Here is a 26,036-nt window from a genome sequence, read left to right as displayed (position 1 = left end):
ATAACCAAAATGCATATATTATATACATATAATATAGTTTACATCCCTTAGTATTCCATCTATACTATATACTATAGTATTCCATCTACCTTAGTATTTTTATATTCAGAATTTTCAGTACTGTTTTTCATTCCCAAACTTTTCATTACATAGCCCCACTGTAGAACACTGTGTTTCGTCTTTTTAAGACATGTAAAACCTCTATATATTTATATTAATATACAGTGTGCAGATGCAACCTCTAACCTATAAAGAGATGAAAAAATCCTCTCTAGTTTTGTGACCAACAGGATTTAGTCTTAAACACCAATTATTCTCTAAACATTGTACAGATATGTACACTATGGTGATTGAATTTTTATAGCATGGTTTCCTGTTGTGTTCTCATGTACCTTATCAGAAATGAAAATGTCACTGTGATAAATTGGCATCGTTTTCTTCCAGATTCCTTGCAAAATATATCAGCTAACAACATGAATTGAGATATCACTGCACAAAATACTTCTTACCCTTGTACAGTAAATAGGAAGACAATCATAACAATTCTGTTATATGCTTCCAAGCAATATATAAAGTCGTTGGTGGTGGGAATCAAAACTCACAATCAAGCATTGCCTTGGTGAAGGCTAAAGTAGACAATAAATACATTGTAGAACGTTCTGGGTACCCTAAGTGCCTGCTCTTCATCTCAATAGAATGGGATATGTGTTTTGCAGATCATAGAAGTACACAGGAATATCACGTTTACGGGATTTATGAGATAACAAAATGCTTTCAAAAAGATGATTTACCGTTTATATTTAATCTTTACTGTTTAAGAGGATACAATAAAATACTATTGATAATAACAAAAATGTTTATCTGCCATCATTTGAGCAACCCATTATTAAAACCTATGCATGTTCTGAGAACAGTGCTACATTTAGCAAACATCTCATTGTCAGTGCTCCATCTTTTGCTCTCGTATGGTCTTTTCTGTTCTTTTATACATCCTATCTTAAAATCCTTCTGAGATTTTATGATAGGATTTATGAAAGAGCAGAAAAGACCAGAAGAAAGTAAAAGGGAGAAAAAAGGGGGTGGGAGGGGATTAGGGAAAGAGGAGGGAAGAAGGCTGGAGCTGAAAATGGTCAAACAGATAAGTAAACACTACCAAAAAGCAGTATTCCACAGAGTATTGAAATGTCACCCAATAGAACCACCTACAGACCACCTTTTCCCCAGTACTTCTTAGAGTAGTGGTCATTTCTTCTTTTGATAATTTTGGAAAACCACAGAGTGACAGTAAGAGTCCCCACGTTTGATGCCAGAGTTCCCAGATACATGCCCTAACCATATAACCTAGGCAGGCAAGCAGGGACTGACTATAGGCAGAATGATTTTTTTTTGCAGTTCCTACTAGATTGACAAGTCTATTGAATACATTTTAGAACATTTTAGAGTGGAATGGATGTAATTTATAAATTAGGCAGCTATAAAAGGCATAAATGAATACAGCTCATACAGCTACTGTAATCAGTAACAAATTAGATTTTTAAACAAAAGCAGTAAAAGTACCAAAATTTTACTTTATTAGCATCTTGTCTGCTGTACAGCAGAACACAAAAATCATGAGGGAGAAGCAACTTAAGATGCGGGTCAGGTGTGTTGTACTGCAAGAAACATGTCATAGAATATAAACTTTTTAGAGAAGAGCTCCTAAGTGTTCCACTTCCTTTTTCAATGATCAGTTACAAGATAGGAGTGGGGAGGAGAGGACTTATAAGTAAGTGTAACTAAAGCGAAGAAAGATCAGGCTTCTGCTCATGCCAGTCAGGACTGTTTAAATTTGTAGACTAAATGGACAGAAACACAAATCCTTTTGGCAGGTTCAAAAACTTACCTATACATTTTTTATTTGCACATTCATCAATTTGCCTTAAAATCCAATTTGAATTTTGTAAGGGTCAGGAGGTGATAGCAACAAGGGCACTAATAGAAAAAAGATTTAGAACAGATATTCAAAAGTATCACTAAACCACCCAGATAAAAAAAAAAAAACAATTGCATTACCTTACTCTTTGAACACTTACATATTTTTAGGTTTTCATCAGGCTTTCCCTTTCCTCAGCCAATCAGGGAGCAGAGCAGTCAGCGGAGCTTTACTATGCTGACAGCCTCGCTCCTCTGATCGCTTCCGCAGCCCTAGAGGAGCTGTGACATGTGTTCTGTATCTGTAATACATGTGTTCTGTATCTGTAATACATGTCACAGCTCCTTTAGGGCTGCAGGAGTGATCAGGGGAGCAGAGCTGTCAGCATAGTAAAGCTCTGCTGACTGCTCTGCTCACTGATTGGCTGAGGAAAGGGAAATCCTCATGATGCTTGAACTGTCATCAGGGTTTCCTATTTCTCAGCCAATCACAGAGCAGTAGAGGTGATGAATGGAGATACATTAATTATTTTTTATTTTTTTAAACTTTTTATTTCCCAAATTTTTGCAGTCGAATCCCGTGTTTTTCGGGTCGGGTCTATCCGAATTCGAACAGCCATATTCGGGTCGAATTTAAGGACAACCCGAATTCGAACACCAACACTAATACCAGATATAAAGAGATATTTCTTAAAGAGCTCCCTGGTAAGTAAACATCATGCCCCAGAACTACTGCCTATAAACTAGAAGAGCTGGTTAAAGTCAGGAAACTATCCAATGGAATAATGCTAAAAACAGGTATCTTTATCTCCAAATTAAACATAATAAATATTTGTATCTGTGAGCAAAGAGACTTCCTGCAATCTGGCCAACTGCCTTTATTTTAAACATGAATTATCCTCGCAGCACATTCTTGCCAAGACTGTCAGATCCTGCTGATAAAATGGATATCTGTATTAATCTAATTTCTATAAATAATTAATCAAAATGTTAAGCTGTAAAAAGCCAGAGCCAATACATTCACCTTCCTATAAATCTGACCTCATTAAATGAAAAGTATTACTGTTTGGTAACTATATGTTACTGCATTTTACACATCATTGTTGCTCTTTACACAATTTATGGCAATTTAAAACTGGACAGATATTATTTACTGAATGTTATGCTTTGTTTCTTAGGTAGTTGCTTAAGAAAAAAGAAATCTTAGCTGTAATGCTGTTTGTCCCAAGGTAAGAAGGAGTAGAATTAAGGTCAGATTAACCAAAGGCTTATGCACAAAACCACGAGTAGTATGCATACAATGATACTTGTCACTGGTATGTTAAGCAGTCATCTAGTTGTGATTAGGATACAGGCTAAAACTCAAGACTGTTACAAACCTAGCATGACCAACTAAGCCAAAAATAAACCAAATAATTGGGTTAGGGGACTAGAAGAATTCTCAGTAAGAATAAAGTCAACAGCATACAGATTAATAAAATACCAAAGGCAGAGCAATACACTGAATACAACCAGGAATTGAACAAGAGCAACATCTGCCTTTAAATAGCCCATTTGCAGTATTTAGATGTGAGTATACTTTCTGGTTTGCTTCTTTCTAAGCACTGTATAAATTCTAGTAATTTCACCCATTTCTTAACTATCACCATGCTCAACAGAGTTCAATGCATTATAGGTGCATCAAAACAAGATATGTCAAATCTGACAGTTCATTTTCTTTAGAAGGCAGACATAACTTGGAAAGCCAGTCAACTGCCACCTTCTCCTTGTGTTTTCTGCTTTTGCAGTGGTCCCTCTGCAGAGGCCCAATACTCTCTTTTGTCCATCATTCCATATCCAACACTTCTACTTTGGCCAGTACTCCCTCTTTCGAGAATGACCTGTAAGCTTTCCTTCCCTGCCAGGTAGGACAATACAAATCCAATTTAGGTAGTGTCAATATCTGTATTTATTGACTATATTTAGTTGCTAAACCTGTAATTTAGCTCTGGGGAATAGAGTAAAAGTAAGACTGTGTATCCTTCCCTAACTCTTAATTGTGACAGTCATCAAACACGTATGGATACCTTTTGTTTACCATGCAAATTCCTGAAAAAAAGACCAGTGTATAAGCAAACAAACTTAATCAATACCGGAAAATTTGATTGTCATTTTACAATGTGTATTATTTTACATTACATACCTTTAGTTTTATGTTTCCAAGCCTTATCAATTCTATCCAATCCACTGGCCAATCAAAAGATAGCCTCCTAATCAGCCCTGGCCATTTAGCTTGCTCTCAGACTGTACTTTGTGTTCGTGCAACAAGTCGTGTCTCCATTTTGCCGAGCCCTTAGTTCTGTGAACTAGTTCCTGTACACCTGCTGCTTAATCCAGTATTCCCTGTGTCCAGCTGTTGGTTCCCAGCCAACTTCCCTGTCCTGTTCCTGTGTTCCTGTTTGTCTGTGGATATCCCTGCTTCTCCTGTGCCTCCTGCTGTTTCCAGTGTCTCCAGTGTTTTTCCATGTGCCTTTGCTGTCTGTCTCCTGGATACCTGAATATTGACCCAGGCGTGTGACCTGACCTCTATTGTTTGCTGCCTGTCTCGACCCTGGCTTCCTTGACTATCATCCTGCCTGGTGATTTGGTACCGTGCTTGCCCACCTTGGTGTGCCCAAGGACCGCAACCTGGCAGTAACCAGCAGCGCAACATCCTCACCTCTGGAAAAACCTGGTTACAGCTTAGACTCTGCGCCTTGGCCCTTCTTGGGGGTTGCACTACCTCCATAAGCCCCCTAGTGGTCATGTCTCTCTGTGCGTGACAGCCAGTGAACTGCTGTCTTGGGAGGGTGACATTACATGTAGTGTCTACTTGCAGCAGCCCAATCAAAAAGTAAAAAAGGGCTGCAGTAAGTTATTTAGTACTACTACTGGCTATTAAACACTGGTTCTTTAGGAACTTGTGGTGCAAGTGGCCTAATGGCTGGCATGGTTCAGCTGCTAATAGCCATTCAGGTTTGTTTGATCTTTTACTCACTCACCTTTACTTTTGCAGATTTGACGATCCCTCTGGAGATTTTCTGGATCGGGTCCTACGTCAACCTGGAATTTTCCTTCGTCCCAGCATTGATGAAGAGCCAGGTGCCACCAAATTCTTTGCCCTTTTCTGCCATCTGTGCCCCCCCAATGAAGGTAGTTTTTACCTTAAATAAAAGGGTTGTCCCTTTTATGTAAGGTGAATATTTTAGATTAGGTTTGCTTTAAGCATTCTTTAGCAACATTTATTGGATATATGTCTGATAAGAATAACAGAGATTCCAAGATTAACCATCCTGCCTTGCATCTGAGAAGCCCTGGGATAACACTATTACTTTCTTTTTTACTATTCTGAACGATGCTTGAGGAGAGTGCATATGAATTAAACACTTATAATGCCAAAAATATACACAGATGTGTCAACATTCTCGGTCTGTGACAAAGAAAAAACAATTTAAAAGGTCAGAAACAATGAGTGTCAACTACCAAATTCAGCACCCACTTCTCACAAAATGCTTTTTCAAAGAGATTTTTATGACACATCAAGTTAATGTTGCTCATAATATATTTTATCTTTCTCATTATACTGAAAGTGGAACTCAAGTCAAGTTGTTTTTATTTGAAATGGGAAAGGGGTTAAAATGCTTTTACTGTTACTGTGTCCCTGTTGTGAAGACTTCCATTCACTTTCTGTCATGGTGATTCTCTGAGCATTGCAGACAGCATTTTTATTTCCCTTCTCTATTGCTAAGGAGTGACTGTCACCAACCCCAAGGGGATTCTCCAAAGGTGCATGAAGATTTTTTTTAATGTATTACCCTGGAGAATTTACTATGGGCCACTTAGCAGATAACAATAGAAAATGCACTATAAAAATAAGAAACAGGGGAGTTCATCTCTCAGAAATGTCCTTAAAGTCCAGAGCAGAGAAATTATAATTTCATTTCAAAACCATAAACATGTTTGCACGTAGTTCTATTTTAATTTTTATGTTTTTATTTGCCTATTCTGCATAAAGAAAAAGTATTTATAGGTGTATATCAGAAATAAACCTTTTACATATATACACTCATCAGCCACTTTATTGGGTATACCTTCTAGTATCAGTTTAAACCCCCTTTTTCCTTGAGAAGTACCATAAAACTGTGTTGCATAGATTTAGGTGCTGTAAACTTTTCTTAAGGATTTTGATCAATATTAAGATACCATCATGAAGTGGCAGCAGATGTGTTAGCTGCAAACCCAAAAAACAATTTAGGTGCCTGAACTGATGGGTCAACACCTTATAGTCCAGCTCTTGCAATCTACTGCTGATGGATGGCTTGTGGGTAAAAAAATCTCATCCCTTTAGGAAGAGGAGCTAGTCACTAGCTCAGATTCCCATGCCTGCAGAAACTGAGAAAAATAATTAGAGGTAGTACTATTAAACAGTAAGCAGTAAGTAACAAAAATAGAGAGTGTTATGAACCTCCTCTGCTGAAAAGGGTGCAAAAGTTAAAAGTAGGAGAGTGTTGAAGCTGTGCAACACAAAAAGAGTTAGTTGACCCAGTGGTCAAAGTGAAGAAAGTGTAGGGAGTAAGGCTAAGTATACAAGTCCAATGGTTCTTGCCCGATAATCAGCTTAGGGCCAATATCGGATGAGAATCTGGTCTGTGTACAGGGCCCGCCGTCTGAACGACCGTCCTGGCGGATCCATGGACGATGGACGACAAGCGATTCTAATGCAAAGGAATGGGGAGAGCGCGTAGCAGGGTTCCGCTCGGTCGTTCTCCCCCTCCCCTCTGCATAGAGCAGAACGGTGCTGTATGTACAGCACTCGTTCATGCATCGTGCAGTTCTTAGTCGTTGGACAGGATAGTGAAAGAACCTTTCCAACGACTATAATTGCACGTGTGTATGCTGCTTAAGGCAAAGTAATATCTGGGTTTTCCATTCCTGGAGAAAATGGTAGATTGCCTAGGATTGGAACCAATGGAGCTGGATCTGGTGAAAGAATATGGCCAGAGAAGTGCTGAGCACAGATATGCCATGTGGGCCTAATAGTATATCAGATAAGATAATAATTGTGGACCTGAATTTACAAATTTCACTGTCTAGCTTTCAACTAATTAGGGATGGTTCAAGAGGCCAGCTGGGTGAAGGCAAACTAAATGGTTGAGATAAAAAAACAATTTTTATCTCTTGCTGCTTAAAAGATTTATTCGTTTGCTAGCAATCACCTAAATAAATATTAGCCACAAGGTATTTTAATTGCTAAATCCAATGTTTGAAATCACTAGTTAATATTCACTAGGTCTATCAATGATCAATGGAAAACTGACCCCCTACAAATGGCTACACAAATAGCATAAAGTAGCATTCAGTCTCCAATATTTATACAAATCACTATGCTTGTATTCAATCACATCAGATACTCCAACATATTAAATGTGTAACTTAGTCCATAAGGATACATTTGTTCCATTTGTTTAACCATCATTTTCTCCCCTTACTAAATTTACTTACTAGTAGTATTTTCGAGCTCCTAAAATTTGAAAAAATCTCCTTTGTTCAGATGATTGTTGCCCAAGGTGAATGGTTGTGCTCATCTCATGCAAAAATCTTATGTGTACAGTGGTCCCCTTATGTCATCTATCAATCCGCTGTGGTGAAATAATGAAAAACCTATCAGGAACAACCAGTGTGTTTGAGAACACAAAAAGGTGCTGGTCACTCATTCTCCATAGAACAGAAAGAAGCTGTGTGTATAGTTGTCTTCATTCTTCTGTTACTGTAACCAATCACAAAAGATCATGTCAAGCATGTTTTCCAATTGTCTTCATGGAACTTAGGAATGTAACTGTTTGTTGGCAGTCACCTAAATAAACAAAAGCTTCACATAAGCTCAATCATAATATTCATTTTGCTAGTGGGTTATTTGCTAGTTGATTGCTAAACAGAACACACAACTCCATACAGAGAGGGCTACACAGCAATCAACTGAACATTAAGGGAATATTGTACTTTTCTGCAAGATTAATTGGTACTGGTTCAATTAATAATTAACTACGTAACTACTTGTCAGGTCTACTTAATTAGAGAGGTCTACCCTTTAGGAACCCATATGATCAATTTGTTTATCAGTCATTTGCTACACCTTTTGATGAACTCACTTGCAACTCCAGTGGTAGGATTGGGCTGCTAGTAATCTCCTTTGTAGCGCCAATCTATTCTGGCAACAAATAGTTTATTCTCATAATAGCAAAAGACTAAAATCACTCATTTAACATATAGGGATGATCAGATTTACCCAAACCTGCTCCACTGAAATTTCTAAGGAAATACATATTTCAGCATAATGCGTTGCAACAACAGAACCAAATCGGGCATGACCACTTGTGAGCAATATGTGATGTAGGATTCCCTGTGAGCCTACTGCAGTGCAAGGTGTCTGTCATTTAGCAATGGAAGTGTGATGGGTTAACCTCATCAGTCATCAGGGCATTATGATTGATGCACGCCTTAAGACATGCATCAGAACACATGTCAGTGCATCATGATATACATAAGATGCATGTTGATGCACTTTTATGATGTGTGCTGACATCTAGTTTCAACTCATCCCTAGGAGCAATCATCCATATAGCTTTTGGAAATATAGCAAAGTGCTTGCAATGGGCTTAATAAAATGCGTTAGATGCAAAAGTGATATACAAATCTGTTTTACTTGCTGAATGTGCAATTTTTATTTAGGATGTTTGGGATTAACCTTTTGCTTTTCATTCACATCACACTGATTTCAATGTGCAGTAACTGAGACATTTGTCATCCCAAGGTAAATCACAAGCTACTTAACAATACTAATCTGCTGTGTAGAGTAGGCCTTCTGCAGCTCCCGAGTAGAGGTTCATGCCAGGTGTCACAAATGATTAGAAGAGAAGTCCATCAGCTGTGCTGCACAAGTAGCCTGCTCTGTACAAATGTGTTGGGGCGAGATAAAGTTTCCAATAATACCAGCTCATGCTACTGAACTCCTGATACACAGTCGCTGCTAAAACTACTATGTACAGGTAAAAAAAAAAATTCAGACTAGAGTGAATCAAATTTATCCTAGTCATTTTACAGAACATGTTGAAAAATATCCTTCTAATATATTTTGTAAAAATAAACTTGGCACTAAAATATTTTTATTTAGCCTGACCAAACCTTCTTGTTAATAGCATGAGTTGTCCAAGATCACCCCTAATGAATAGTTGCTTGTTTTATGTTGTTGCTTGTAATACTAATTATACGTATGTTTTTCATTTACAAACCCAATGCTTAGAAAACATCAACGGTACCTACACTAATCTACTTAGAAATTCAAGAAAATCTGTATCGGGAGTCTAGGGAGGTTACAACTGATTTTTTAAAACAGGGATGAGTGGAAGTGCCTAAAAATTGAGTGGAAGTTTTCTAAAAATAACTGAAAAATATTTCCATGAAATATATTGTGGGTTAATGGGTAAATCAGAATTATCCTTTTATTTTCTAGTACTGGAATGCTCATGAGTGAATTGCAAATGCTAATAAACCCTCTACTATTACCAGATAACAACGTGTTTTCATACCTATAGTTAACCTCCCTGGTGGTATGCATATGAAGTATTTTTAAATGTAAAAACGGTACATTTAAAAATACTTATCTCAAATTTCCCACCTTGTCCCGCCTATTAGCCCAATGGTCCTGCCTCCAGCCACACACACCGGAGCAGATGCCCGGCCAGCATCTGCTTCCCCTGGCCTTGTGTTCCCAACATTCACATGCCAGGGGTGCCGTGAGAATCGCTGGAGGACACAGCGGGCACCGCTGGAGGACACTGTGGAACCAGGTAGGACTTTTAAACTCCCTGGCAATTCCACCTCGAGTGAGGCTCAGGGTTACCGCTTTTGGTATGGAAAATCCACTCCGAGCCACACTCGGGAATACCCCCAGGGAGGTTAAAAAAATGTTTTCACTTTGGACGGGACCCCCTGATATTTTTGGTTTTCATACTTCCTTTAGGAGTTTTGAAGTAGAAGCAGAAGTTCCACTTTTAGGAACACACTTTTAGGCAGGTTTTCTTGCAGAAAGGTGATGTCCTTTCAGCAATAATCCCTACTACCTGCCTTATTGCCTGATTGGTATCTGGCCAAAAGCTGCTCTGCATAGCACGAGGATTGGTTTGCCAATATATCCTGCAATCCCAGCTTTCCCTACAAGTGACAGTAATGAATGAACGTCGTTCTGGCTCTCCCAGTCAAATTAGCTGAGTATTCTTTAAGGAATGAAGAAAGAGGAAGATGGTGGCACCCTGCAAGTGAACAGGGACAGGACAGGGAGGAAACGGGGACATGTTAGGACAATTCAAGTTTAGTTTTGCTTTAACCTAAAACATTGGCAGTTGGCTTCAAAAAATTTCTATTCCCAATTACACTTTCACACTGATTTCTAATAAAAATATATATATTTTGGACATGTTCACACAGGTACTGGTGAACCCAGCAGTTATGACATCAATATTATGTTTAGGGTCATTGTGAATACTCATAAAAGCCAAAGCCAACTAGTCCTATTCAATTTGTTGTCAAAGCCAAAGTGACTAAGAAAGTATCGAAATCAAGGACAACAAAGTAAATAGTATTCTTAGATACTTGCCAGCAACAGCAATCTCCTTATTTATTCTAAGAACTGTTTCTTTCAACTAATAGATTATACATTAAATATTAACAGATTAAATATAAAAACAAGTTTTAAACAAATGATATGCACTTGATGTTATGGCTTTTCAGCAGATTAAACTCAGAGCCCCAATGCATCTGTGCTTTAAATGCTAAAGAATCTTGTCTCAGCCTCTTTTCTCTGGCAAATTAAATTTTAAATAAATCTTTCTGCGACCAACTGGAGCCAAACCAAGCATTTGGTAATGCAAACCAAATGCCCTTTTACCCCTGTGTGATGCAATAATATGAGTTATGTTTAATGCATTTATTTAATTGGGCTCACCAAAATGTACAAAAAAGTTGGCTGTACCATAATGTAACTTTGCAGCCCAGCATTAAACATAGTATAGCATTTTTGTGTGTTGTCGCGTGATATAAAAAAGATACATTGGGGCGCCATTCTGACTGAATGACAAGACTATACACCAACTGACACAACATAATCTGGGATATCGTATGTTATCACAACAACAAAAATGTGAATCTGGATTAAAGAAGTCTTCACATTATTGTCCTGCAACAGGCCTTTCTGACAAGCAAATTTCTGGCTTTTTTTTTTGACTATTGCTTCTTGCATCCTGTGCGTTCCTATTGACCAGATAGGCAACCCATAATAATGATCCAATAGGAAAAAAAAAAGGTGGGGCAAGCTACAACTTTACTCAGAAGTGTATACGCTTTCCATATCATACTTCAACAATAATAATTGGTTGTTTTGTAGGACCCTGCATCATTTATTCTTTTTTAGTTACTGATTGAAAATGCATTAAAGAGGAGGATCCCAAAGATAAATCTATGTAGAAAAAATATGCCACATCCCTCGGGAATAGTGGAAGGTAAAGGAACCAGAAGATTTATAGAAGCAAGTCTTTTGATTCATATCAGAGGAAGGTCATAATAAAATTAAGTTTTTATTTCAACACATTATTCTCCTTAACAATATACAATCAAAGAAGGGGCCAGAGTAACCTCAATTAGTGGTTTAAAAGAAGGTACATTAAGGGGAGATTACAAAATCATCCAACACGTTCCGCATCACTGGGCTGCTTCTTCAGGAATGATTTGGAAGTCTGGACATAAAGTAACAATTATAAAGTAAATGACAAAGAAAATATAATAAAAAAATTACAAAAAAGTTTAATAAAATTACTGGTTATTAGACTACGAAAAGATTGATAGCTTAATAAACCAGGTATCACATGCAAACACTAAAAGGTTGGTCACTTTTATGAGCCAGGTATCGCATGCAGTAGTCAGGCATCTGACCATTAGAGATCTAGCAGACACACATTAGCCCTAAAATCAACTAAATTTTATGGCTTATTTGAATAAATTAAGTAAAGTACAATCATAGTGTAATAATATTAACACATGCTTGGAGGTTATTTTGGCCCCTTCTTTTATTGTTTATTGTTTTATTAAGGAGATAAAATATTCTTTGTATAGATTTTATTAGTTATATATTCCCTTGTGGGCTGCAAATGACAGGAGGCAGAAGGCTTACACTTCTCTGCCATTCCCAGCTGCTCTGCCACCTGATAGCACCCCAGCTCTTTTACACTACTCTGCTATTCTCAGCTAGTGTGCTGACAGGAGGCCGAGCTACTGAGAATAGCGGAGTAGTGTAAGCTGTACATATACCGGGTCGGGGCAACATTTTATTCTATGTTATCAGGCCCTACTGTCAGAAGGATTGGGGATCACTGCTTTACAGGATAAAAAACAGAAACTTCCATAAGTATACTTTCCTGTTTTCTGATTATATAGATAATTGGATTTTATCAGAGTTTTATCAGAGTATCATTTTATCAAAAGTTGCCTATTTTAGGAGAATTTTGTTTTCAATGTTTGTTTTAAACAAACCAAGATAAAGATCACATTCTTTTAATAAAAGCAGTGTCACAACACATACATGCATTTGTTTTTATAATCAACCTTATGTTCTCTTTCTTTTTTTTTTTTTCTTTTTTTTTTTTACTTATTAGAAGGCTGTAATTTGTAATTTGCTTCTTTAGCTGAGAAATACATTTGATAAGGAATATAATTACAGGAAAAACTGGACAGTCAGTCCTATAGTGCTGTCAAGTAAATGTCCTGATATGTGGAATTATATACCTACGCTTTCCGTTCTCTCTGATTATTTCAGGTTAACATTAGCAGTGTGCTAGAGAGTAATAATAGATCTCACTTCAGGAGCCATTGCATCCCCCAGGTCTAATGCAATCCATTGTGAATGTATCGATAGGCATTGGAGTGGAAGCAGTGCAGCATTACTCCCATGTGCTGACATTTATTGTGTTGGAGTATTCAGCTTTTTTGCTACGTGACATTTGTAGTGCAGATCAAGTGATTTGTAGAGTTCTAAGTTTAAACATGACAGCCTAATTATGGTATTGTTTAGGGAAAAACAGAGGAACCTCTGTGTCATGAATTTATATAATATATCATGATAATGAGTAAGTAAAAGGCAAATTGACCTTAAATCAGAAGTAAATCCCGCTATACCCACCTGTCCACCATTCTGACACAGGGCACCTGCATCTTCTTTTTTTTTCTCTTCCTGCCATCTTTGGTCATTTTGATTGCCCTGGCTGTGATGAAATACATTCAGACCCAGCAACCACAGGGGAATCCATGACCAGGGTAGCTCAAATGTCGTCCCTTACCACTAATGATTTCCCTTTATTTTACCTGCTTGCCACCCCAAGTCCACCCTCCCCCTTTACCTCCCTAAAACAAACACAGATACCATCCCTTTATTTATTTAAACAAACTCTTTAATAACAAAATCCATTCCTTGTAACAAAATCATACCCATTTTAAAACCCAGCAACAATGCTGCAGATCCCAGAAGGCAAGGTCTGCCACCAAACCAGACTCTCAATTAAAACCAGCACACCTTGATGTCCCCTAGTCACCCACCCTCAGGGGCCTTTACCATTATCTAAGAGTCACCACACCAAAATTGGTTCCCCCATTTCCAAAATCACCGACCAGGATCCTTGCCTTCCTGAACCCCAACCTCCCCGATCACCTCCAAACTTCTTTGCTTTCCTATCCTCTAACTCAGGGATGAGTGGACGGGAAACTTTTTCACCTAAAAATTGTTCTCAAACTTTCCTGCCTACACTTTTTTACACCTTACCTTTTACTCCACCCCTACCTTTCACCAATCCTGCGCTGGTCCCTTCTTTCACTTAACTGTTCCACCCCCAGTCTCCTCTTCACACCCTGTCATCTGGGCTCTACAACTATCTTGTCTTTGTGTTGGGCCTCCCTGGATTGTTGGGTATATGCTGGTAACCTATGCTCGGTTATTTTTACAGTTCCATGGGGAGATCAGGCAGGTAAGAATGCCTATTGCAGAAGGGACATTGTCTGTAATCGACATGGCAATGCATATGGTAAAATGACAAATATATTTAATTTAGGGTAATAAGGGCCTTTGAATAAGGTTTTTTGGTTTTAAAGGGATTTAGGTTGTATAATTGGATATATGAATTGAATGAAATGAATAATTAAAGATCTGTAGCATGACATTCCTTCGCAAATGAACAGCAATGCTGCTCCAAAATACTGGTCTGGTAGTTCCAATCTGATTAGGCTGATTTTTCTGTATGCTTTTTTTGACAGATTTATTTTATGTCCAAACTGTGTAGCTTATATTTAAAGAAACATACCAATTAAAGTCAGATCAGGTAATAGCAATGTATACAATCCATGAAATGATTACAGTAACCATTAATGCAAGCCAGCAAATATTGCATCTATGAAGAAGCTTCAGCTCATAAATACTGTTCTGATAATAAGGCTTTGACTCTGTTTTAAAAGGTTGGCCAATAATTAAATTAAGTGCTTAAATTGTTTTATTGAAAAAGGATTTTGATATATTTTTAATGGAATATTGTTGTGTGTGACTTGGACATCTTTGGTCCTCTAGTGACTGGCCGAGATTCACCAACTCAACAATAACCTAAAAATCTCAGAAGTTATTTTGCTGACAACATCTAAAATAATTCCAGCACCTATGCCAAATACATCTTCACTAAACAGGGAAACCAGATTAGTCAATCACACAGATGCTTATACTAACTATAACAGGCATGGGCAAACTACAGCCCGTGGGCCGTACATGGCCCAACAAGGTTGTTTCTCCGGCCCTTTGAGTGGTTTGAGGGTCTGGCCGGTGCCACCCCGAGCAGGGTCAGTAAAAGGACCCTGCTGGGGGAGGTGGACTGGCCAGAGCCACAGAACATGTCCCCTGTTTGTATCTCGGCTCGTGAAGGTGGGCGGGCTGTGATCTGCAATGGGAGAGTGGGCGGGGTTATGCCATCATGACGTCACATTCAGTGGCATCATGATGGCATACTCCCTGCCTGCTCTTCCATCGGCCCGGCCCCTCTGTCAAATTTTATATCAGGTTGTGGCCCCGACTGAAAAAGTTTGCCCCCCTGAACTACAACAATATTATCACAATTAACTAAAACAATATTAAAAAAATACAGAATTTGATCTCTAAATCACATTGTGAATCAGAAGTACAGTACATTCTCTTTGAACCATTTAACATAATGTGGCTCTTATCTAATTGATATTTCTTCACCAAACCAAACAATGGGACCTGCAGTGAAAGTATTTATCTGTAACTGTCCCTCAGAAAGGCTTGCAATCTAATGTTGATAACTCAGTGGTATGTCTTTAAACAGTTTAAGGTAAATTTTCAGGGGGAAGCCAAATAACCTAACTGCACGTTTTTGGAATGTGGGAGGAAACCGGTGTTGTGTCCCGGCCAAAGTTCAAATCTGGGACTTGGATGCTGCAAAGGCCAGAGTGCTAACCTTCGAGCCACCGTGCTGCCCTTAAGTGGTTCTTCTGTATACTAGCAAGCACAATAATATATTTAGGGCAGAAAAAAAAAATTAAATGTAATTTTCTAATGTAAAGCTTCTAATCAAACTTTTTTTTATCTCTCTTTACCATCAACAAGAATTCCTCTGTTGAAAATTGTGTGATACTATTTCTGAAGCCTGCTCCTTCTATTTTCTTAATAAAAAAATAATATAGTGGGACATCTTTATAATGACTAAAATGGGTGGGTAAATGTGGTAGTCCCTTGGAAATATGAGTAACTGGGAGGTAAATCGACTGACATTAATCATAACTGTAAATGAAAAGGCTTTGGATGCCAAGAATCTTTGGTCTTCTGCACACTAGTGTTGCATTAACACACCTATGTTAATGTAATATGTTATGTTATGTGATAAGGCAGCCTATATTTGAATACTCTGGCAATGCATCTTCACACATGAAATATTATAAATTATTTTTTAATGCAACACACCACATCTTACTGTAATAATTTTGGTGTTATTTGAAATAACTGTCACTACAGTGTGGCTTACCATTTTACTGTAAATTACCACCAAGGTAACAGTATGAAAGATACTTTGAAGAACCTATGAAAACAGATGACAGGACCTACTTCATAAGCTCTCCGAGTAACCACTAAAACTGAATCGAGAGTGTATTGCTGCCAATGTTCTCTGCCAATCAGCGGGACTAAATAGGACCTTTACAATTTCTAATCCTGCAAGATGAATGTCAGCACTACTATATTACAGACAAATATTTTGGTAGTTTGATCTTGTCCTAGCATATTGCTGTTGAGAAATGTTTTAGGTAATGCTACAAAATGACTTTTTAGTATCAAAAGTATCTTTAGATCATTTTTTAATTTAGATTTAAAGCATATTTAGTATAGGCAATTTACTTGCTCAAACACAACCAAACTAGTTTTACTATGACCTAGAGTTTGAACAGGAATGGAAGGTGAGCAGAACTAATTGCAAAAACCCCAGCATTGGATTTTGCCAATAAAGTGGGCGCTATTACAGTTGCTGCTGCTCTCCCTTCTTTTTTCTCTTTCTCTCCTAATTTAATCATATTACACATTTTCTTCATCAATTTAAAATTATTGACCTTTCCTATTTCTATTATCTTGCAAAGATTCAGCAAGACATTGCTCCAGGTGATCAAGGTTTTCCATGTGAAAACCCTTTTTGAATTAAAGCAGACCTATCACCAAAAATGTTTAATTTACATAAAGGGTAGATAATTTAAAAATTAAAATGTATCCTTCTTTTGGGTTAAAACCATTTATATAAAAAAAAGAAAAGGATGAAGCCGCAGCAGTAAAGACAGAATAGGAGTGCAGAACATCCTGGGATACCCATGTCACACTTCCCAGGAGGCTTTTGACTGCTCCATCTGAAGGGGTTTTTTCCTACATGGGAAAAAAGTGTTGATTCCATGCATACACAGTGAGACTGGCACTTTGGCAAATTTTTTCCCATTTACAGCAGACTATGTCATCTGATCTTGCTCCTGTGCAGTGCAAGATCCAGTGACATAACCAGAAGAAGAAAGAAGACAGATGATGATGGTAGCATCCGGCACTTCCTCTACGCAGGGACAAAGGGGAATTCCAGGACGGCGCAGAACTCAATCCAGGAAAGCTCTGGAGAAATTGAGGGATCTGTGGAAGTAAAGGTAAGTGAGATTTTTTTTAGTTTAGTTCCACTTTAAGGGTGGAGGATTAAAAAGTCACTGTGAACTTGAGTAGAATCTCCAAGTGGTGAGACACATTTCTCAAACCAGTCTGCTTCTTCAATCTTTGAGACTCATGATTATTTGATTACATTACCCCCCTAGCGTTATTTCCGAATCTTACTCGGGGTGAATTTTACATACAAAAATGGGTATTCCCGAGTCAGACTTGGGGAACTGAAAAGCAGAAAAAAAAAACACTTACCTTGTTCTGTCGCTGTCCCCTGGCCTTCTCCGATCTCTACCTGTGAAGTGCAGAGTCGTCCTACGGGGTTTCCCAGTGACGTTGGTGCATGCGACATAGCGGTGGGAAATTCAGATAATTTTGTATTGGATTCAATACAAAATAGCTGTATTGAGTCCAATACAAAGAAATATTAATATAATATATATATATATATATATATATATATATTTATATGTTTTTGTACAGTTATATTACTTTATACATTATTTTTTTATTTTCATCAGATTTTTGTGGGGGTTTTTTTAAAGTTTATTATTAAAAATAATAAATTTATTAACTATTGGACATGTGTCAGTGAGTTATGCATAAGAATTATAGGCTTACAATGTAAAATAAATTTCCTTGCAAAAAATGGTACCTCTTTTTGCATGGAAATACAGCCAGAGCAGGATGCCATATATTCAATCTATCAAGAAATCATTGATCAGCTTTATGCATATGAAAAAGCTAAGATGACTTTGCATCCATTGCATATATAGTTTATTGTAATACCATAAAAAACGGTGCTGCAGGAGAAAAATGGAGTATAGGTTCCACAAGTGGTTACAGGAAACTCTGCTCCTATCTGTCACTAATTCATTCCAACTCATACTTCAATCTGTGTTTAATTAATGTAGATTTTTTTCTTATTGCATGATGGTAATAATGGTCACATCCCCATTCAAATGTAACTAACTCATGTTCAGACTTTTTGGTGCACCTGAAAAGAAAATCCAACAACAAAGTATATAGGTGTATGTGTACACAAGAACACATTACATGTCTCTATTTTTTAAGGTTAGACTACTATCTTGAGTTAGTAAGTGTAATATTTTATTTATTGAGTTTCAGTTCTGTTAGTCAAAATGTGAGATTCAGTTTGTTTTGTGGAAGATGTGAAGTGATTTAAAATGTATTTAGTTTCATTGCTCAGGGACTGCTCTGTCTCAGAATCTATCCAAATAAATCAAACTCACAAGCAGCTCCTTGCAAACCCAGATTATTATCTCCTGCTTTAAATCACCGTCCTCTAGTTCCTTTGGCAGTATTTCCTATATTTTGTTTGTTTTTTAACAAATCCAACTAATGTGGTTTTTTAAAGAAGGTCTCCATTCATTACAGTTATCTGTATGTTTTGTTACTTTATGTTTTGTTACGTGTATGACCGGCAGGAGTATCTGAGCTTAATATAATGGCATTATTGAGTTGTTTGAGTACTTGAATGGCGTGTGTGGGGTGAGAGAGTAATCAGATGTTTTAGGTAACTAGGAAGTGGCTCACTAGTACTATATTTGCAATCCAAAGACTAAAACCTCCATTTATAAAACAGGGAATCAGACATTCCCCCAAACATTCCCTTATGGGAATCAATTACTGTCATTGAAACACATGGACCTTGAATGTTGTCAGAAACAAACTTTATTCCCTGCTTAAAGTTCTGTTAATTGCACTTTGAGATTTCCTATTCTCCAGTAGAATATACACTTTCATTAACTTTCCACAGCTTGTGTTAGCGGCACTTATCAAAAATGTGTCATTCTTTTATGTATTTTTGTCTTGAAGTTAACCTAATAGTAGCAAATTGATCAGACTGATGCAATAAATTGCAGACACAGCTGGACTCATTCGGTTTACCTCTTCAATGCCACAATTTACAAAATCCTGGTATGGCAGGGTTAAAATGTGCTTCTACTATTCACCCTTCTACATTATCACCTGGAAAAGTACATGAGAAATACCAACAAATTACTAGGTGGAATTAGGATGGAAAAAATGGTTATGATCTATTTTTTAAATATTTTCTGTAGTGTAGGAAATTATACTACAAATTTACAAATATTGCAATTACCTTATTGGACAACCATCACCAGATGCTACCAATTTTCACATTTCTTGTTGATAACTGGATTCTATATAGAACATGGGAGATGGCAGAAAAATAACCTGACAGGTTAGAAATATTTGACACACTGCCCCTGATTCATCATTGAAATCCGCGATCGCGGGAAGCGCGATAATACGCGCGACCCGCGATCGCGGATTACCGCGGTCCGGGACTCGAGTGCGCGCGTCCACTCGCATCCTGAATCTGCCGGCCGGATTCCTGCCATGCGCAAGATCGCCAGTAAAAAGCTGTCGGATAAGCGCGGCTCCGTGCGCGAGCTTTTCCGGTTGTTGAATAGCGCGATCGCGCGCGATTCCGGATCGCTAATACGAATGCGCGACCGATAATCCGATTTTGCTTGATGAATCAGGGGCACTGTCTCATTTTAACATAGATATAAGTGTTTTATTACTGAGAAAAGCAAAGTAATTTATAAGGACATTTGGAATATGGATGTCCAGATGAACTGATTTATTTTACCATACTAATACAGTAAGACCATGCTCACCAAGCATAAAGATATATATTGTAAACTTTTTCTTTAAAAAATTATAAAGTTTTTATCTCACTCCTGTTTTTGCTTCAGTCCAGTACATGCCACCTCCTAAATAATGTGCATTATAGTTTCACAGCAAGGAATTAGATTTTCAGCTGGTTATGTAAATGGCTTCATTGTTTCAATTTTTCTTGACAATTGGGTTTACATTTGAATATTTTCTTAATTGTTATTTTCACTCTTTAGTGAAAATCCATATTCTAATGGTGAAGAGGATGAGATCTTGTCTTCAAATCTCCTTGTCTATGTCCTATGCAATTTTTTTTTTTTTTTTTTTTTTACTTTGGATTATTTATTTATTTTGTCTTCTTAAAGTGGAGTAACTAAACAACATACTGGGATTAGTTGGAGGTTTATAGAAGGTCATTTGTACGACAGCAAGACTCCCATTTAGGGTTCCAACTGGGACACATGCAAATTTCTTTGCTCCTTCATCATCAAGGAGTAATGCGCCTGGGCACACAAACCACAGCCAACTACAAGAATCCTTTTATCAAGTTTTATTATCGTCATAAAACAAGACAAGGGTTATTTACAAATGATAAGTCCGATAAGCAAAGTACAAGAGGGTAAGGCAAAGGCAGCTCAGGAACAATCCGAGGTCAGGGCAGGCAGCAGGCAAGAGTGGTCACAAACTATCCGAGGTCAGGGCAGGCAGAGTTCAGGCAGAATAAGGTTTCAGACCAGGTTGCTATGGTAATGACAAACTGGATTAACATAAACCAACACAAAGAATGCACTCAAGCACACTGTATTCACAGAGGCTTATAGCGGGCAATGGTGTTCAGGACAGGTTCCCCTTAAATGGCCAGAGTGACCAATAACCTTCCGCCACCTGGCGTCATCTGATAGGTGGGTAACTGAATCCCCTGCTGCCGATTGGCCTCAGGGAATTCAAACTAACTATGTCCCGCCCTGCTGCGGGGCAGCCAAGTGTCACGCAATCGGGGGGTACAAGATGCACGTGTGGTAGCGTGCGCACCTCTTCCCACAGCACCCCTGGGACGTTCCCTACTTTGCACCTCCACAGGAGTGCTGAGAACAGGACTTTCAGTAATCACAGTTTTCTGCCATAAAGAGTACAATCTCAGCAAGGCTGGCTTCTGAGATTGAATGAATTTGTAATGAATGAAAGCTAAATTCTGGGAGCAAATAAAAACTAAAAAAACTAGCAAAGTAAATGTAAAATTATGCTTCAGGTGTAAGATAAATGCTTTTTTTCTCTAAGATATTGTTTTAAAAATTAACATAACTTATTCTTCAATCATGCAAACTTTTTTTCTCTAAAATGAACCCTAGATTATTTCTCTCCATTCATCTGTTGCATTTGGAGCATAAGTGGAAAGATGGTAGTGTCAGTTGTTAGGTGCAAAGGATTAGGTAATAATAAGTACATTTTATTAATACCCTATTCAAAAACAAGCAATTATCACTTACAACACAAGAGGAGCCCTACTGCAATGGTCATTTTTAATTTTCTTTCGTTCAAAAATTTATTTAATTTAAAAACATAATAAATGCACATTTTGGGCTCTATTTATAAAACAGGGAATCTGACATTCCATGGTGGGAAATCTTTAGGTCCAAGTGCTTTGATGGTAGTAAGTGATTCCCACCAGGGAATGTTTAAGGGAATGTCAGATTTCCTCAATATATTGTTTGTTTTGACAAAGCAATAACATAAGCAATTAAAGTGGAGCTAAAGCCTCACATTGAAAAATTATCAGGCAGACCGTTACAGAAAGGGACTTGCATGTCCCAAACCTCTGCTCTTTTAACATTGTCTAATGATTGTTTATTCATTAAACTTATCTATATAACATTTTATGGGGTTGTTAGATGAGGGGAATTCTATGGAAAACCTAAAGAAGTCAAATGCTCAGAGAAGCTTTTTGTTTAAAAAAAATGGTCTTAACAGGATTTCTTTAACTTCCTTTTCTATTCCCTAACTGGTGCAGGTTATGAAGTGCACTTCAACCTAGTTATAGAAAAACAGGTATGTCATCAATTTCTTCATACAGAAGAAGACATAGGTGGAACACAAGTTCTCTATAGCTATGGTCTTATCCTTAGGTGAAAGACTTCAAAGTAGTTACAGCTGAAGAATTCATTGTAAGAGGCCTTTTCCCTAGGCATTTAATGTTTATTGCATATTCTGAAGGGCTGGGTGGGCGTCTAAACAAAATGACATAGATTTCTTCTGAAAAATTCTTGCCCATGACCACTCCAGAAATTATACAATTTCATTTGATTTCAAGTTTTCTTTAAATGATAAAAGAAATGACATGAAAATGACACGAAAGACATTCTAAGAATGAAGAATGTTCTCCAATACTTCTTTTGACAATAAAATAACTTGATCTGGACAAGGTTACCCACAGCCAGTGACCTTCATTCCTAATATGATTTGTAAAGACATTATTTTATGATAGCTTTGATTAGCTTACATGCAACATGTATAACGATACATACCATATTCCATGAAAGAAAAAGACTGTTCAGTTCAAGAAATGAAAAAATCTTTTGTAGACTTTTAGTAAGGCAGCATTTAAAGTAGAGTAACATAAACTGACCACCCAAATTGAATTAATTGGCAATTTGATTAAAGATTTTTTTCTCTGTATAGTACTATACTTTACTCACCCTTGAATTATTTAGGTAACAGCATATTTAGGTTAATTTACTTGCTGGCTTTTATTTTCTGCTCCTTTAAAAGAGCACTCAAAACCGATCTTTTTAAACTTGCCTACCTGTCTTCTTCTATCTTTTAAACCCTCACTGCTTACCCACTACTAAATCCCCCCCCATTGTGTCCTACTTGCCCCACCTCTTAGTTTGTAAGCTCTTCTGGGCAGGGTCCTCTCCTCCTTCCGTGTCACTGTTTGTATCAGTCTGTCATTTGCAACCCCTATTTATCGTACAGTGCTGTGTAATGTTGGTGCTATTTGAATTCTGTTTATAATTATAAACTGAATAATAACAATAACAAACTGAACTAGTTTAATCAAATTCTACTTTTTGAAGAAAATTAAACGTAGAATGTGCACTGCATCAAATCTGTCTATTGTGTTTGTTAGTCCTAAACCAAATTCCAGCCTGCGGGCTGCTGTTTCTATCGATCTTTATCCCCAATGGAAGATACAGATCCCTTTGTTTCCAGCACAATAAATTAAGGAGCTTAGGTTTATTCAGAACAGATTGGTGTCAACAGAACTAAAAAAGTCCTAACACAGTCTCACTCCTAATAAATGTACCTTTCCTTTATGCATTTGTGTTGTAGTTTATTCATATTGTAAAGAGAAAATCTCCTAAATAGAAAAAAAATACAACTACTAAACCCCATCACTTCCCAACTTTTATAAAACTATATTAAATGTTTTGGCTGGAAATAGTCTTTCAGCTTTATTATTTATGATCAGCTTGTAGTGCCTAATAAATGGCTTTTTTTATTATCAAAATTATCTGTCTTCTACTAAAGTTGCCTATTACACAAAGGCTGGAGAAGATACACTTTCATCAGTGAAGCTGGGTGATCCAGCAACCTGGAATGGATCTAGTCCAAAATTGAAAACATTTGTTAACACATAGCAAATGACTTTTAAGAATTCCATTGCAGGTTTGCTGGATCACCCAGCTTCACCAATGAAAGTATATTGAGCTTTAATAAATACTGAGCTTTAATAAATCAGGCCCATTGAATAGTGTTTTTGTACATATTTTATTATGGTCCTGATCAACAAATACAACTCAAAAATTATTTTCTTTTTAGAAAAACAGGAAATATTTTAATATCTAAACAGTGAGCTAAAGTGAGCTTTAACCTCTTTGACATGTTTTTCTATTCCCATTTGTATACTGTTTTATATAGCAGGAGAACAAAGACTCATCCACCCCTTCTTCTTTTACCTCTCTATGGCACCCTCCATTATTTCAATAAAACACTTTATGCCTTAAAAAATAGATAAAATATCAATTTATGTATTGTCAAGAAACCAATGTTTGGATTTGGTAATGACAGCTTTAATAAAACTTGTAAGTATAGGAACACACAGATATGTTTAATATGGGTGTTTAATTAACAAGTACAAATCATGCAAAAATCCAACAAGTAATGTGTAGTGGGGCCAGAGCCTGGAACTTTATTAGTAAGGGAGACCCATTTCAGAAAAGATATTCTTCTTTCATCACCTGGGGCAGATACCTAGTTTGGAATACCGAGAGACAGATCATGATATGTGAATCTGATTTTGGCTATACAGGAGTTGAACTGTGACCACCAGAAATTCTGATTTAGCTACAACAAGGATTACAGGCTTTAAAATAATTCTTGTTGCTTGTAAAGGTGTAGTATACCAATCATGTAAGGTTGACAGCTTTATCAATGTTTTTTTTAGTTCTACTAGAAAAGTTGACGTTGGAAAAAGGAAAAGACGATTATCTTCCTGAGACCTAAACATCTTCTATTTAATGATCTTCAAATCCTGAGCCTGCCTGTTAAAGACAGATATTCACCTGTTAAAGAGAATCTAGCAAACATGTTTGCTACTGTTTATATACAATGATGGCTGTTGCTCTTTTTCGTTTAACTTTAGCAGACACCTTTCAGAAAAGATTATTGTGCTTGTTCTAGGCTCAAGTTCCTGTTTGCCAAATTACTAAATCTAAAAATGTTGTTTCTTCTGGCAAAGGTTAAGCAGGGTCTGGGTCAGACAAGGCAATATTAAGAGCCAGCTGGGAGTCAACCCAGATTGGACAAAAAAAATACTAAAAAATATAAGGTCTAGGGAGTTAGACAGCCAAGTGTCATAACCAAACTGTAGCACAAATATTTATTTAGGATTGCAACAATAACAGCGCTCTGCAATTGGCAAACTTTAGCAGCCATGCAAGCCCCTTGTATAAACAACTACTGGCAGTGCATGACATGCATTAAAGATTGTGCCAGTGAGTGCCAACAAGCATGGTGATTCCATCAGTATAAAGTGTGTTTGTGTGCAGTAGTACCAGCTAGAAAGTGAGATTTGCTAGGTAAACATTCTATAGTTACACATATACTTTTTTAAATGAAAACTGTAGCTAGTAAGGAAAATGAAAACTATCGCTAGTAGCGAAAATTTTCTCGAACTTCTGATGGGTCCGCAAAATTTCGGCAAACCGATTTCTCAAACCCATCGGATGTCCCAGGAAATCAGTACAAAAGGATTTTCAGGGCTGCATTCATTCATGCAGCCCTAGGAATCCTCCTGTGTGCGATCCCCAGGCACTATAGGTTATTTAACCTTGAATTTGCCGCGGGATCGAGTTTTAAAAACTCGCTCATCCCTAGTAGGTAGCTGGATTAGGAAAATATTTTGACAAGGGCTAGCTTAAATGTATGACTCCCTAATTGTTTAAGGTAGATTCACTTCTAAATAGAATTACCGAATATATAATCATTTGTCTGAAGGATTGTGCTGTCTGTTTTTTCATCGATTCCTGTTCCAAGCTCAATCATTTGTGCAGTGTTATTTTTTAATTTTAACTTGGAGCATTAAGAATAAAATTCAGATACGGACGATAGCCCTATAAATCTGGTACTAATTGTTTTATAATGTTCTCCTTATGACGGATAAAAAGAAACCCCATGCTTGTTTTGTAAAATTTATTGCTACTGGTTCCTGATAGATTCTTCAGCTGTTTAAAAATGAAACAATGGGTGTGCTAAAATAAAAAAAATATGTAATGCAAATTCTTATAGATGCAGTTGACTTCTTGAATACAGGTAGTCAAGTTAGGAACATCCAACGTATGGACACCTCCTAAATATGAACGGGGCTTCCCTGTTCCCTCATGTAGGACTGAGGCTTGATGGGGGGAGGGGTGGTTTGCATGACTTGCAGGAGAAATCTTTTGCTAAACATAGCTCAGGCTGTGGGTGATAATAAGAGTGGAGCTGATCTGTAACATTTTGTAATTCTTTAATGACCAAGACAAACTCTGCAGTTGTTTCCTTTTGCATATCAAAGCACAGCTTGCACCGGAAGTTAATAAATGTCTAGGCTCAATAAAGTTGTATTTTATTTTTTTTTGCTTTGTTTTTTTTAAAACTGTAACTGACACCATGCTGCTTAATATTA

This window comes from Pyxicephalus adspersus, chromosome Z (assembly GCF_032062135.1).
Source record: "Pyxicephalus adspersus chromosome Z, UCB_Pads_2.0, whole genome shotgun sequence".
Taxonomy (NCBI): Eukaryota; Metazoa; Chordata; class Amphibia; order Anura; family Pyxicephalidae; genus Pyxicephalus; species Pyxicephalus adspersus.
Note: the sequence above shows the minus strand (reverse complement) of the source record.